Here is a 13213-nt window from a genome sequence, read left to right on the forward strand (position 1 = left end):
GACCAGGCAGGAGGTGACCATTTTACAGCCCAGTGCTCGGATTTTACTCGCTTGCGGGGTTCCTTTCTCCTCTTTTATCACGGGCTAATTCTTGTTTTGTTTTTGGAACCGAGAGGAAATGCCTCTTAGACAGACGGCCTCCTCCGGCTCCCTTCCTTCTTGGGTTAGATGGAAAAGGTGGGGGAGGTCTGCAGCTGACAAATATTATCCCTCCTTGCCATCGATCGGAGAGTGTACAGATGTGAGATCTTGAGGCCGGCTGCAAAGCGGCTGCTCCGCCGTTGTCTCCTCGCTCTCTCGCTCTCCCCCTCAGAGGCTTCGGCTTGTCCTCCTCCCCTCCCTCCCTCCCTCCCTCCCTCCTCGCCCTCCCTCCCTCCCGCCTTCCCTCCATCCATCCCCGCTTTGTTCTCCTCCCCTTTCCCTCTCTTTAAATAGATTTCAAGGCGCTGCCCGCCCGAGAGCAGCTGTTGAGCTCTCCAGAGGGAAAGCGAGCGCTCGCTTCCCTGTCAATAGCCTCCCCGCTTCTCCGATTTCCAAACAGAAAACAATCCTCGGCGAGCTGAACCTGCGGGGAGGAGTTAACCCCAGAAAGCTGGGGAGGCCGCCTGCCCGACCAGCCATCCCTCTCTGGAGCCAGCAGAGATCTCTAAGAGATCTCTTCCCCCTCCCCAGCTCCTCAAGCCCCTTCCTTTGCATCAGCCCGCAACTCCAGCCTCGCCGCCTAGCCTGACTTCTCTCCAAAGCAGCCGAAGAAAGGCAGCGGGTGAATGGGCTGGTGGTACTCAGCAGCCCAAGGGTTAATCTGCCCGGGTGGGCTCCGGCTGCTTCTGACAGCCTCCCTCCCTCCCTGCGTCTCCAGCGGCCACTAACCTTGCTCAATGGCTCAGGGAACGATCCACCAGGCACGACTCTTGCCACCGCCATTCATTTCAGGGGGCTTTGCAGGGCGAACTCCCATGGAAATGAATGGCGCTTGCGCAGTAGGGTCGATCTCTCTCTCTCTCTCTCTTTCTCACTCACACACACACACACACACACACACACACTTGAAGTCCAGGGAACGTGTACTTGCAAGTTCAGCGCCGCTGGTTTTGATAGGACTGTATTCCAATAGCACCAGGTCGGGACCAGAAACAGTGCCCCCGATTGCGCCTTTCTGAGTTCCGCGCGAAGTTGGAGAAACGAGTCCCGCTGGTGGCCGAAATGCTCACATTTAGCGCATACCATGCGCCTTAGGGTTCAGAGCGATTCTCATGCCTCAGGGATAAGGAACCCGCCACCCTTCGGGGGCTGCTGAGCTACAGCTCCCAGGACCCCTGACCATTGTTTGGGACTGATGTGAGCCGGAGTCCCATCAAGGTCTGGAGGGCCGCAGGTCCCCCACCATTCACATGACCTTACAACAACCCTGCAAGACAGGCCACTGTTGTGATCACCCCCAAACTACACAGAAAGTACTGAGGACGATGGGGAGGGGGTTGCCTAAGGCCGCCGGCCGCTGGCACAAGAACCCGTCTTTCTCTGCCTCCACTTAACTAAGCGACTTTCGTAGGCTGCCTGAGCTGGGTGTTTGAGGTCCAGCCGAAGCACAAGGCGCTGCCGCCTGCTAGGAAACTGGGCGTCCTCGTGAGGGGTATGGAGGGGGGGGGACCTTGCCCGTAAAAGCTCAGGTCACAGTAAACATTCCCTCCCTTTGTTTGTTTGCTTATGTGCCAGAGGATTTCTATTTTTTGCTCTTTTGCTACGCCCTTGTAATTAGAAATGTGTCATTTAAACGCGCTAAGCCCTTGAGCGCCAAGCTTCAATCATCCACAACCTTTTTTCGTGGGGGGGGGGGAGTATTCCAAGCCGGTCCCATTGTTCAGTGGGGCTGCCCGTGAGGTGGTTGCGGTTTGTGGGCTGACGCTCGACGAGCACGTTGCCCCATTCCAGCGATGCCAGCAGGCCTGACAGACAGGCTTCCTTCCAGACACGGGACCCGGACGAACCGGTTTGGGGAAGGGCGGCCTTGGGAAAGCGGCACGGGCTTCCCTTTCCAGTGGCTAGGGCCCTGTTCCGTGGGTGAGGCACTCAACTGCGCCTGTTCCCGGGCCGCGGCTGGCGGAAGCCAAGGTTAGCCAAGGCGTTCGTGCTTCGGCATTACGAAACCCAGCGCTGCAGGGGGCGAGTCAGACAGCCGGGCAGCGTGCGGGCTTCAGGCCAGGGCCAAGATCGTGTGATGTACGTGAGGAGCCCTTTCTCCTCCCCGCTCCCCCACGAAGACTCCCCGATTTGAGCTGAGTCAACATTCCGCGTGTTCCCTTTCGGAGCTGCGGAGCACGCGGCGGGCAGCGGACGGATTAAGCGCGATGAAAGCCTCTCTCTTCGCCCCACGGCGCTTTTAAAGCCTTTTCCCCCCTTGTGGGGCGCATCGCGACGCGAGCCTCCGGCGGCGCCTTCGCGGGAGCTGCCAGGGGCGAAAACGTGGGGGGCTGCTGGTGGGCGGAAGGCAAGTGTCACCCGTCGAGATGTTCTGACAGATGCTCAGTGCTATGCCCTCCGCGCGCTGGCTGGCTGGCTGGGGAGGGAAGGAAGGCAGGCAGGCAGGCAGGAAGGAGAAAGCTAAGGGCAGATTAGCGAGCGAGCCGCTCCTTCCCTCCCTCCCTCCCTCCCTCCTTGGGTGTGCACGGGCAGGCGCCGCTAGTAGAAGCCGTCCATCAGCAACCAGTCCAACCTGCCAGTGATAATGTGCGATCAACACCAAATCACCCCCGCCAGGCACGATCCATCATCCCCTGCAATGCGAGGGGGGCTCGAAGCGGAGGCGTCTGCACAGATTGGGGGGAGGGGTGGCGCGGGGGGGGGGAGGAGGTAAGGAAGGAGGAGCGGAAGGCTGCAGCAGCAACGACGAGCACCGGCAGGGTGGTTGCAGCCGGGCTCATCGGCTGCCTGCCTTGGCTGAGATACCGAGCTGCGACGTGCTCCTGGGGCCGCAGCCAACGCTCCGGCCGTCCCGCCTTCTGCTGCGGTCTCCCCAGGGAGAGTCCCCAACCTCCCCCGCCCCGCCTCGTTAGGAATAAAGAGGACGTTGACTAAGAAGCCAGGATGCGCTCGCGCTGGCTCAAGAAAGACACCCTCCCCCAGCCGCCAGATAGGTTTATTCGGAAGTCAGTCCCGCTGTGTAGAAAGGGGATTGCTCCCAGGTAAGCGCGCACACGGCGGCAGCATCTTTATCCCTGCAAGGATTGGGGCTGCCCCGGTGCTAAAGCCCGGAGTGACACGGCGGCACTTTCTGGTTAAAAAATAAAAAGGTAGCGAGGCTGGCGCTGCACTAAAGGGGCGAAGCGGCTCCTCCACAGTTTCCCCGCCGCTACTTGTGAAATCCACAAGCCCTAAAAGCCTCCTCCAGCTCCCTGCTCCGAGGTGACTGCTCCCTCCACCCGCTAACAAGCGCCTCAAGTGCTTTTGCGCGATGCGCTCTACAAACGCCGGCTAATCCCCCTGCGAAGCTAGGCCGGATGGATCGAGGCTGCCACCTTCGGCGCGCTCTGAAACCTCGGGAGTGTCGCGGCTGTTGTTTGCTAGAGCAGCGCCGCGAGGCTGGAGGAGGTGGGGGTGCGGAGAAAAGGAGGAGGTGGGGGTGGGGAAGTAAGGAAGCGGCTGGGAACCCGGCCAAGCGCCACCCGCTGCGCGTCTCCGGGCCCGGCTTCGCCCGGGCTGCTCTCCGCAGCCGGCGTTTCCTTCTCCGCGGAGATCGGGGTCCGCTTAGGGGAGGCGAGGGCAGGCTCGGCTGCTCCACCTTGGCGCTTGCGTGCCTCGGGGGTGGGAGGAGGCGGGCTGCCGGAGCGGGAGCGAAACCACAGCGCACCTGGACTTGGCTCGGCTCTGGAGGAGGAGGAGGCACATCGCGAAGCCGCCGCCGCCACCGCCTCCACCACTGCCGGCTCCTCCTCCTCCTCCTCGGAGGCGCCGTAGTACCTCTGGCTGCGGTGGCAGGAGGAGCGCAGAGCTCGCTCGCCTTGTCTCTCGGTCCGGATCGGGCGCTCCTTGGCGCTGTCACCCTCTTGACCCAGATAAGAGCGAGGCAAGGCCACACGGCTCTCTCGCTTCGCCTCCCCTGCTGTTGTTACACCTCCTCACACCCCTTCCTTCCTTCCTTCCTTCTTTCCCTTCCACCAGTCTCAGCCGCCAGCCCGCCTCTAGGGCGAGCTCCTCCGGCTTCCTTCCTCTGCAAGAGCTCGGCCTTCTCCCCTCCCTCCCTGCGCTGGGGGCCGCGGGCTGGCTCTTCCGACTCTCCCGGGCGGGGAGCTCCCTGAGCAGGCGAGACAGCGGGATCAGGCCGGAGAGGTGAAGGATCCCCGGGTGCACGCATCTGAGTTTGGCCCCTCCCTGGAATCCGCGACAAGAGACTTAGAGGGTGACAACTCTACACACCCTCAGAGGCACTCTTTATCATCTGTTGTTGTTTTTTTATTTGACCTATTACGAGTCTTGTTTCACGCAGCCACGTCTCCCATTCCCCTCTTGAGGGGGGGGGGGGGAAAGAGGGTGAAGAAGAAAGGAAGGCAGGGCTGGTGAGATCTTGGCTGCATTAAATCTCCACTCCCACCCCGCACCCACACAGCCACTGCCCTATTTTGCCCTTCCGACAGAACTGTCTGCGAAAATGCGCTCAGGCTTTGTCTCAGTGCCCTTTCTCATTTGCTCCTTATCTTGCACGTTTTCCGATTCAGTATTCTTGATTTAGAGACTGTTCCAGTCCGGGACATTGAAAACAGATCCTTCTATTTTATTCTCAATCCAGTTAATGCCTCCCGTACTTAAGAAACAGCCTGTCGTTTCTCTCCCCGCTCCTGCGACTCCTTCCCTCCCCATTTTATTTACTTTTGATAAGGGAGGGGGGAGTGAACTGCAGACTAACAATTGGTCCCCGTCCCCCACTCATTCTTCCGTCTCCCAGGGAGTCCTAAGTTACCTTCGGATCCTGTTGTTGCCTGCTAAAGCCGCACGACCCAAGATAACCCCACTCCAGGACCGTTTGCAGAGGATGTCTAGGGTAATCGCTGTACATATTTTATGATGCGAGATAAAAGGGACCTCGACAGGGATAATACTTCTTACTAGTGAGCGCAGGGAAAGGTGGCGACGGAGCAAAGGAGGCGACGCCCACTTTGCCTCTTGCTAAACAGCAGATTAGTGTGGTGGGTAGCCCCTCGTATATTTCAATCTGACTGGGGCTGGGGTGGGTGGAGAGAGAGAGAGAGAGAGAGAGAGAGAGAGAGAGAGAGAGAGAGAGAGAGAGAGAGAGAGAGAGAGAGAGAGAGAGAGAGGTGGTGTGGAAGGAACTAAATGCATAAAATCGCAGCATAACTCACGCTGTCCCTCTCCCCGGAAGCGCGCTCTTCGCACTGCTCTTCACGCGATGCGTCACGTAACTGAAAGCCTTAAATCCCAGCTTGTCCGAGTAATTGGGCTGTCGATGGGGCAGGCTGCTAATCCCACGTGCATCGCGTTCAGAGCCAGGATTTTCTCCCCAATGATGACTACGGAATGTCCACTGGGTGGGGTGGGGTGGGGGGCAAAAACTAAGAACGTTTAAGTCCTCTATGGATTGGGGCACACCTGGGAAACAAAAATTGTATTCATTTTTAAGAGACTAGGGTCTGGTTCAAATAAACCAGTTTGTACATCACTCCACGGTTACCTACATGCTGAAAGGTATTGCGATTTGGTTTTTTGTTCAATTTACCATATTTATATAAGCCACCCTGTAGCTTTTTCCTCTGAGTGGCTCACATGATACGAAAGTGGTCTCTAGTATTTGAATGGCTATGGTTCATTCCACAGAGGCAAATCCTCATTTTGCCTTACTGTCATCAAGCAATGAACATGCTTGTGTGAACTTATTCTTACTTTCATATAACATGATTAGAATCAGAGAGCCAATATTCCTAATTAACAGCACGATTTCTTTCCCCAAACCTATTTGGATAATGGCTGTTGTATAATTTAAGTGAAAATTAGACTTAATTTTGAATCAGGGCTCAACCTGGGAATGCTTTCAAGCACCAAGGTTCACAGTAACGTACATACACAGAAGTTCCTACCAGCCAGCCTCTGCAGACTTCACCTCTATACTTGTGCAGAATGCATTTAACCAAAACCACTCCAGGATCAAAGGTCATGTGTGTGTGTGTGTGTGTGTGTGTGTGTGTGTGTGTGTAATATCCTTGGCATTCTTCATTTTATGACAGAGATTTGAGAGAAAGTGCACACATCAGCATCTTAGCATGGTTGATGATGTTCCTGGCTTAAGAAGGACCAAAGTTATATTAGAAAACATGCTGAAGATGGAAGTTCACAAGGTGCTCACAAGCTTCTTCAAGAAATCACTCAGAGGCGTTAGTGCAAGTATTGGCTCTGCCCTTGGCACACACAGAGATCAGGGAATTTGCATGATTAATGATCAAATTCTGGAATGTAACAGACAGTGACATCCTTCCATTGGGTTGAGAACCAAAGTACTGAGTTTAACCTGGCATCGTTCTGGCTGCTGCAGTCCTGCTCACAAGCAATGTGTTCCATGGTTTCTACAACTTTGCTTTAACTTAGTTGTGGCTCGGGCTCAGACATGTTGGCAAAGACTACCATGTATTTTGTTCCTACGGTATATCCACAAGCAAACTATAAATTAGAAATAAAAGTAACAGTTGGCAGAAATAAATATAGTCAAAACCAGATGGATCTTTCTATTGCACCTACTATTTCCAGATGCCTAAACTGGTTAGGAAGCTGCACTTCCTGTTTAGAAATGACCAAAGGCACAATGTCTGGCCTGTCTCTACCACTCTCTCTCCCTTTATCTGTTTTGTCTCATGCACTGGGCTTGGTTCCCCTCTGTTTGCTTTGTGATGCTGTCCAATTTTGCTTTTTCCCCCTCCATGGATCACGTCTCTAAGGCAGCATGAGGGCTCACATACAGTATGCTTCCCATCAGCAACACACAATACAACCATACAAAAGACACTGCTGAAACGGGATCACATGAGCAAGGAAGTGGCCTAGTGTTTGGAGCCAACACAGAACTGAATCACTTCTTATCTTTGGATCTCTGCTACTACAGTGTCTTGGTCAAGAAAAAACCTTGCCAGCAAACGGTAAACTCTGTGTTCCTGCTAATGGCAATACATGTACCACAGAGTAAAGGTAAAGGTAAAGGTACCCCTGCCCGTACGGGCCAGTCTTGACAGACTCTAGGGTTGTGCGCTCATCTCACTCTATAGGCCGAGAGCCAGCGCTGTCCGCAGACACAACACAGAACCTGCAGGCTGCAACCTGACATGTTGTTCAGGGCGTGGGAAGCAAGGCTAAAATTGGATGCCCCCTCAGCCCTCATGCTGCCTGCCCAAAGCCAGATGAGTGAGGCACCAGGCTTTAGGAAGGAGTGTGAAGCTCTGACAGGGTCCTAGAGCCCTTACACCTTCTTCCCAAAGCTGGGAACTAGGCTTTGTGAAGGAGGCAGGAGGACTCTGAGTATAGGACACTGTCAGGGCTCTCATACATCCTTCTTAAAGCCCAGCACCTCACTTACGTGGCTTTGGGAAGGCAGCAAAAGGGCTGGGGGGGCATCAAATGTTACCAAGGGCCACCGAAAAAGCCATTGACCACCCTGCCCTAGATTATAATTTCATGTCCTTTTTACCCCTAACTCATAACATGCTTATTAAACTACCCCATGTTTCGTGTTGCAACTGACTTTGTGCCTTTGCTTTTCTGATTTTACTTGAATACAGGGGCTTGGCATGTGGGGTGATGTTGGGGCAGACACATTTCTCTAGGGGGCATTGGCAGAGTGGTATCAGGAGGACGCAACAGCCATGTGCCCTTTGATCCCAGCCTCGCAAAGCGGATCGGGGCTGACGTCACGTCAGCAGCAGGGGCTGGACTGATGTGCACTTGCATGCCTGCCCCAGGCACCATGAAGACATGCTCTGCTGCTGCTGCTGCTTTGACATCCATTGCTGCCTGAACCCATCTATTCCTCTTTTAGAACCTGTCTTTCCTTTCATTCACTGTGCAGTTTACTTTGGATCATTTGAAGTTTCTGGGCACATCAATTGTGATTCTTCAAATCCCTCCCCTCCCCAGTATAGTTTGCTATTGTGCTCTCCGTGTCATTTCTTTCCCACTTAGCTGTTTCATGTCATGTCCAAGTTTTTTTTTTAATAGTTGTCATCTGGCAGAGAGTAAATTGAGATGGTTCCATGTGGGAATGATTTTATTGGGGAGTACTTATTTCGTCTTTAGATATTTCCAGAAAGGCAAATTTCTACCCATGTCAATTTATGCAGAAAATAATTAGCATCCACAAAAACTCGAGATGCAGTTCATAGGTTCTCATACACTTTGCAAGACACAGTGAAGCTCTTGATAAGATATTGATTTCTGAGTCCACTATTTTCAAAATTTGTCTTCCATTTTCAGCTAGTGACATCTTTGAGCTTCTAATAGTTTTGGCTATGGCTCAAAAAGGTTCCATAGTTATAAGACAATTGGAGGGTCTGAAATGATTCAGCACTGTACTAGGCTATCTTAGATATGCTTTGAACTATCAGCTATTACTAGGGTGAAAAATAAGCCCTGAATGTCAAGTGGAATCTTGGGCAGATTAGCAATGTATAGAAAAGCAAGACCCTCACCCACATATTGATATGCATTTATTTGTAATGTTGGCCCTTAAGATATAATTGCAGCACAAAACAACTAGGACAATAAGCAGTGGTATAGTGGACAATAAGCGGTGGTATATATAGGAGAAGGGGACGACAGAGGACGAGATGGCTGGATAGTGTTTGCGAAGCTACAAACATGAGCCTCACCAAACTGTGGGAGGCAGTGGAAGACAGGAGCTCCTGGCGTGCTCTGGTCCATGGGGTCACAAAGAGTTGGGCACGACTAAACAACTAAACAACAACAACAACAACATAGTGGAGCAGGGATGGGCAGGGAGGAAATGGAACCACTTATTTCACAGCAAGGACAATGCTATCATCTCCCAAGCACTATTTGCCAAATCTTCTGCTTGCCAAATGAATAAGCTTTATTTCAGAAAGTAACCCATCAGAGGAAATGTTATATTAACATGCATTGCTAAGGGTTGACTGCCACTTTTATGTTGGGGGGACGGACCAGAGTCCCTTTATAGAGTGGCTGGGGAAACGTACGTGTGTGTGTGTGTGTGTGTGTGTGTGTGTGTGTGTATTACTATTGTGACCAACCAAAATGTTTCACTATTTTGCTATCAATAAAGCTTCTTCAGACTGGATGTCAAGCAATGCAAGAGGCAGAGTAAGAAAAAAAATTGGTTTGGTGTCGAACTAGTAATGTCTGTATTGGTCAAAACTTATCTTTGTTGCATGGAACATGGTGGCTGCAGAGCAAGGTTATGAGGGTTGTAATGGAAAGTACCCACACTTCAAATTTTACCTCTGCACCCCTGGCTATAAGTGACCAGGGAACATTACAAATGACATAACTGTAACAGCCATTGATGTCCCCTGGGGTTCCCATTCATCCCCACATACTTACAAAACATACTGGGCAGAATCCAGACAAAGTTAGGCATTTAAAGTTCAAATTATTTCAGTGGAAAAGTGTGCACAGCTCTTTCCCATTGAAATCAACGAGACTTAAATGGGCTTAACATTGGCTCGGGCTGTATTGTCCTGAGCTCTATAGCAGCTTGAATAATAAAGTCTTTCTTATCTGATAAACTCTCCTGATTGTCCAGTTAAGCAAGATAGCCTGCATATGAAAAGCCATTGTTTAAACCCACACCCTGAATGGGCCCAGATGGCTAGTTGGCCTTGGCAGAAAAGGAGCTGGAATGAACTAGCTTAGGAGGGGGTCCAACAAGGGGATTTCTCAGGAGGAATTTGCAAGAGAAAAAGGAAATACTCACTTTGAGAACTCCGGAGCAGAGGGCTTGTGAAGGAGAGAGAAAGAGAAATGCGGAAGTTCTACAGAAACCTCCTTTATTTTGTTTTTCCTGTAACAGGCATTGTTTCATGAAAACAGCACTCTAGCTCGCACATTCAGCCCCCATATTTGCCAGATGCTCAAAAGTAACTACTATATTTTTAGTCTATCAAGCACGGTCTAGAACTGCATTTATGAATCTTCTTAATGGCACACAGGTTTGATACAGGTGGTTTCAAGGAGCTCCCCAACCCTTCCCAATCCAGGGGACAACCAGACCTAGACCTGCTTAGCTTCAGCATGGTGGTGACCTTAAGGGCCTTCAGACCACAGCTTAGAACTGCTGCTCCAGCTCCTCACCACCACCTTTTCTTATCCAGTTCTTATTAGTGCTGCCCTCAATTTATGCAATTTACTCTTTCTAGCTAAACAAAACACTTCTGAAGCCATTAGCCGGGACTTGTGAAGCAGCTGACTTTGGAGACTTGTGCCACTATAGAGTCGATGGTCTTTTTTCAAATTGTTTTTAAATGCACCTTTAAGAGAGGCAAACACTCTCCTGCATCCCAGAGAACAGAGGAGTGTGATAGAAACCCTTTAAAGTTCTGTGAGTGTTTACTTGGAAGCAACTGTAAGGTAAAGGTAAAGGGGCCCCTGACCGTTAGGTCCAGTCGTGGCCGACTCTGGGGTTGCGGCGCTCATCTTGCTTTATCGGCCGAGGGAGCCGGTGTACAGCTTCCAGGTCATGTGGCCAGCATGACTAAGCCGCTTCTGGCGAACCAGAGCAGCGCACGGAAACGCCGTTTACCTTCCCGCCGGAGCGGTACCTATTTATCTACTTGCACTTTGACGTGCTTTCAAACTGCTAGGTTGGCAGGAGCAGGGACTGAGCAACAGGAGCTCACCCCGTCTCGGGGATTCAAACTGCTGACCTTCTGATCGGCAAGTCCTAGGCTCTGTGGTTTAACCCACAGCGCCACCCAACTGTACTGTAGGCTAATTTCTACACCCACCCTGTCCTTTCTAACCTCTATCCAGACAAGCAAAAGGCATTACAGTTCAAGGTCACATTCTAGCTATGCCAAAAGGCAGGGTGCAAAGTGAGGGATGTGGCCTAAGGAGAGTTATGAGCAGGGGTGCCAACTTGAATAAAATATTTGGGGCCCAGGTAAGCCCTGCCCCACATAATCAATCACAAAGTGTGGTGCACCCACACCATTTTAATGGCAATGCCAATTAACGGGGGGGGGAGGTAGCCCCCTCAAATATTTTATTGAGGGAGGGCTGAAAAGACCTCACCCCCTAGGAGTTGGCGCCTATAGTGAACAGAGAGTGAACAGAGAGGCCTTGGGGGCTGCATTTGGCTCCTGGGCCTGAGGCTCCCCACCCTGGATTAGTTAGTTATTGCATTTATATCCCACCTTTTCCTCCAAGAAGCTCCTGGTAGCTTACGTGACTCTTCCCCACCTCACTCTTTTAATCCCCATGTGAACTCTAGACTCATCAAATATTCATATAATTTTAGAATTGTAAGTCATCTAGTCCAACCCCCTGCAATGCCAGAATATGCAGCTGTCCCATATGGTAGGTTAGGGTGAGAGGCAGTGACCAGTCCAATATCACCCAGTGAGCTTCATGGTGAAGTGGGGATCTGAACTCAGTTCTCTCAGGTCCTAGTCTGACATGTTAACCAGTGCACTGGCAATTGAGGTATCATAAGGTTGCATAATAACCACATAAGTAGTTAGGCACATATTATGTCATTTTTGCATCAAGCACCGTCAGATTGAGCTAGATATGCATTTTTAGTTACTGCTAACTGTACAAAAATGAGGTGGAAAGCATGCAAAATGAAGAATTTTTAAAATTACTTGGATTTCAGTGGAAGTTAAGCATGTGCTTTGCTCTCCTGTTGAAATACAACATTTGGAGTTTATTGCACACATGCTATCAATCTTTTTTGAAATGCTAGAATGTAAAAATTTATTCCACTCCTCTTAAGATCTAGTTCTAATTTCCAGTTAGAGGAAGGAAACCTTTTTTTTGGCTTCAAACCTTGAACAAGTTAGAGGAGCCAGTTTGAAGGGGAGGAGGGAGGTTGCTGCAAGCAAAATACAACATAAACAACTCAGACAGGAAACAGTAATTTATGCTAAAATAAATAGACTTCCCCCCACCCCTAATCAGAATATTCTTGGGGAAAGCTAAGGAATACTGCAATTTCTCTAATTTATGGTATTGGATGGACCTTTTTAGCACATTTCCAAGGTGGTTTTGCAACAGTTTCTATTTGAGCTGGTCATTATAAGAATTCTGACTTTAAGAACTAAGCTTGCTCCCCTGCACACACTTCATGCTTTCCTCCCCTAGCATGTTAGTATATTTTAGATTGTGCAGGGACCGTCTTACGTCTGCTTTGGGTAAACTACTCTGGGAGGTTTTTTGGGTAAAAAGAGCTTTAAACAAACAATTAAATAAAAGTCCGCTTTGTTGCGGAGGGATTATTAGGAAGAGTGGAGCTAGCACTGGCTATAGTCTGTGTTGCTACTTTTCCATATGTGTGATGTGTCTTTGTGAGAAAAGTGACTGCCTTTCTCTCAATGGAGTAAATATCTAGAAGATCCAGCCAATAAAATTGAAAGGCTATGTCATCCTATGGTACTGATATTTTAGCCATCTTTAAGGGCTTGATGGTGTTTGGAGAAACAGAGAGAGACTTCTGAACACTTGGAGCTATTGATTATATGTTGTACAGTAGAAGTATTTTGACTTGGAGGGAGATCTCCAAGCATAAGGGTGTTTTGGATGATAGCATCAGATGACTAAATACCATCCCCCTCCTCCTTTTTCTAACCAGCTGTGGGCAGGTGGCTAGATCAGTCTTGTCCACACTTGCCCAGAGAGAAAAAGAGAGATGTTTCAAATGTTATTACATGTGGAGACTTCAAAAGCCTGTGGCCTAGTTTCCAGTTCCTCTTTAATAGGGTGCTATGTTTCAAAGGCACCGGAGCAGGCTAGCTCATAAAGTCTTCTGTGACTGAAGAGGTCCTGCCTCGCAAAGGGAAGTTTGGCCGATTCTTTTGCTTGGCTGGCAAAACCTCACTGGAATCTCACGCATGGTCTGGTTCAGTGTCTCCTTGCCCTCCTGACACCACTCTGATGATCTGGTAAGAGGCCTGGTAAGTGGGGGTGGGGCATATGGATGTCAGCACCCTGCAACTGTCCATTTCCCCCCACTATTGTACATGCCACTATC

At 50.6% G+C, this 13213-nt stretch overlaps 1 long non-coding RNA gene across 1 annotated transcript in view; it reads right to left on the bottom strand.

Moving 5' to 3' along the window:
* Nucleotides 1–1995, bottom strand: part of LOC308589805 — a 74825-nt gene extending 72830 nt beyond the window's left edge. The window contains exon 1 of the long non-coding RNA XR_014009487.1: nucleotides 871–1995. This is a non-coding gene — a long non-coding RNA (uncharacterized lncRNA). The remainder of the gene's footprint in view (nucleotides 1–870) is intronic.
* Nucleotides 1996–13213: the final 11218 nt, after the last annotated feature.

This window comes from Podarcis bocagei, assembly GCF_964188305.1.
Source record: "Podarcis bocagei genome assembly, chromosome: 6".
Classification (NCBI taxonomy): Eukaryota; Metazoa; Chordata; class Lepidosauria; order Squamata; family Lacertidae; genus Podarcis; species Podarcis bocagei.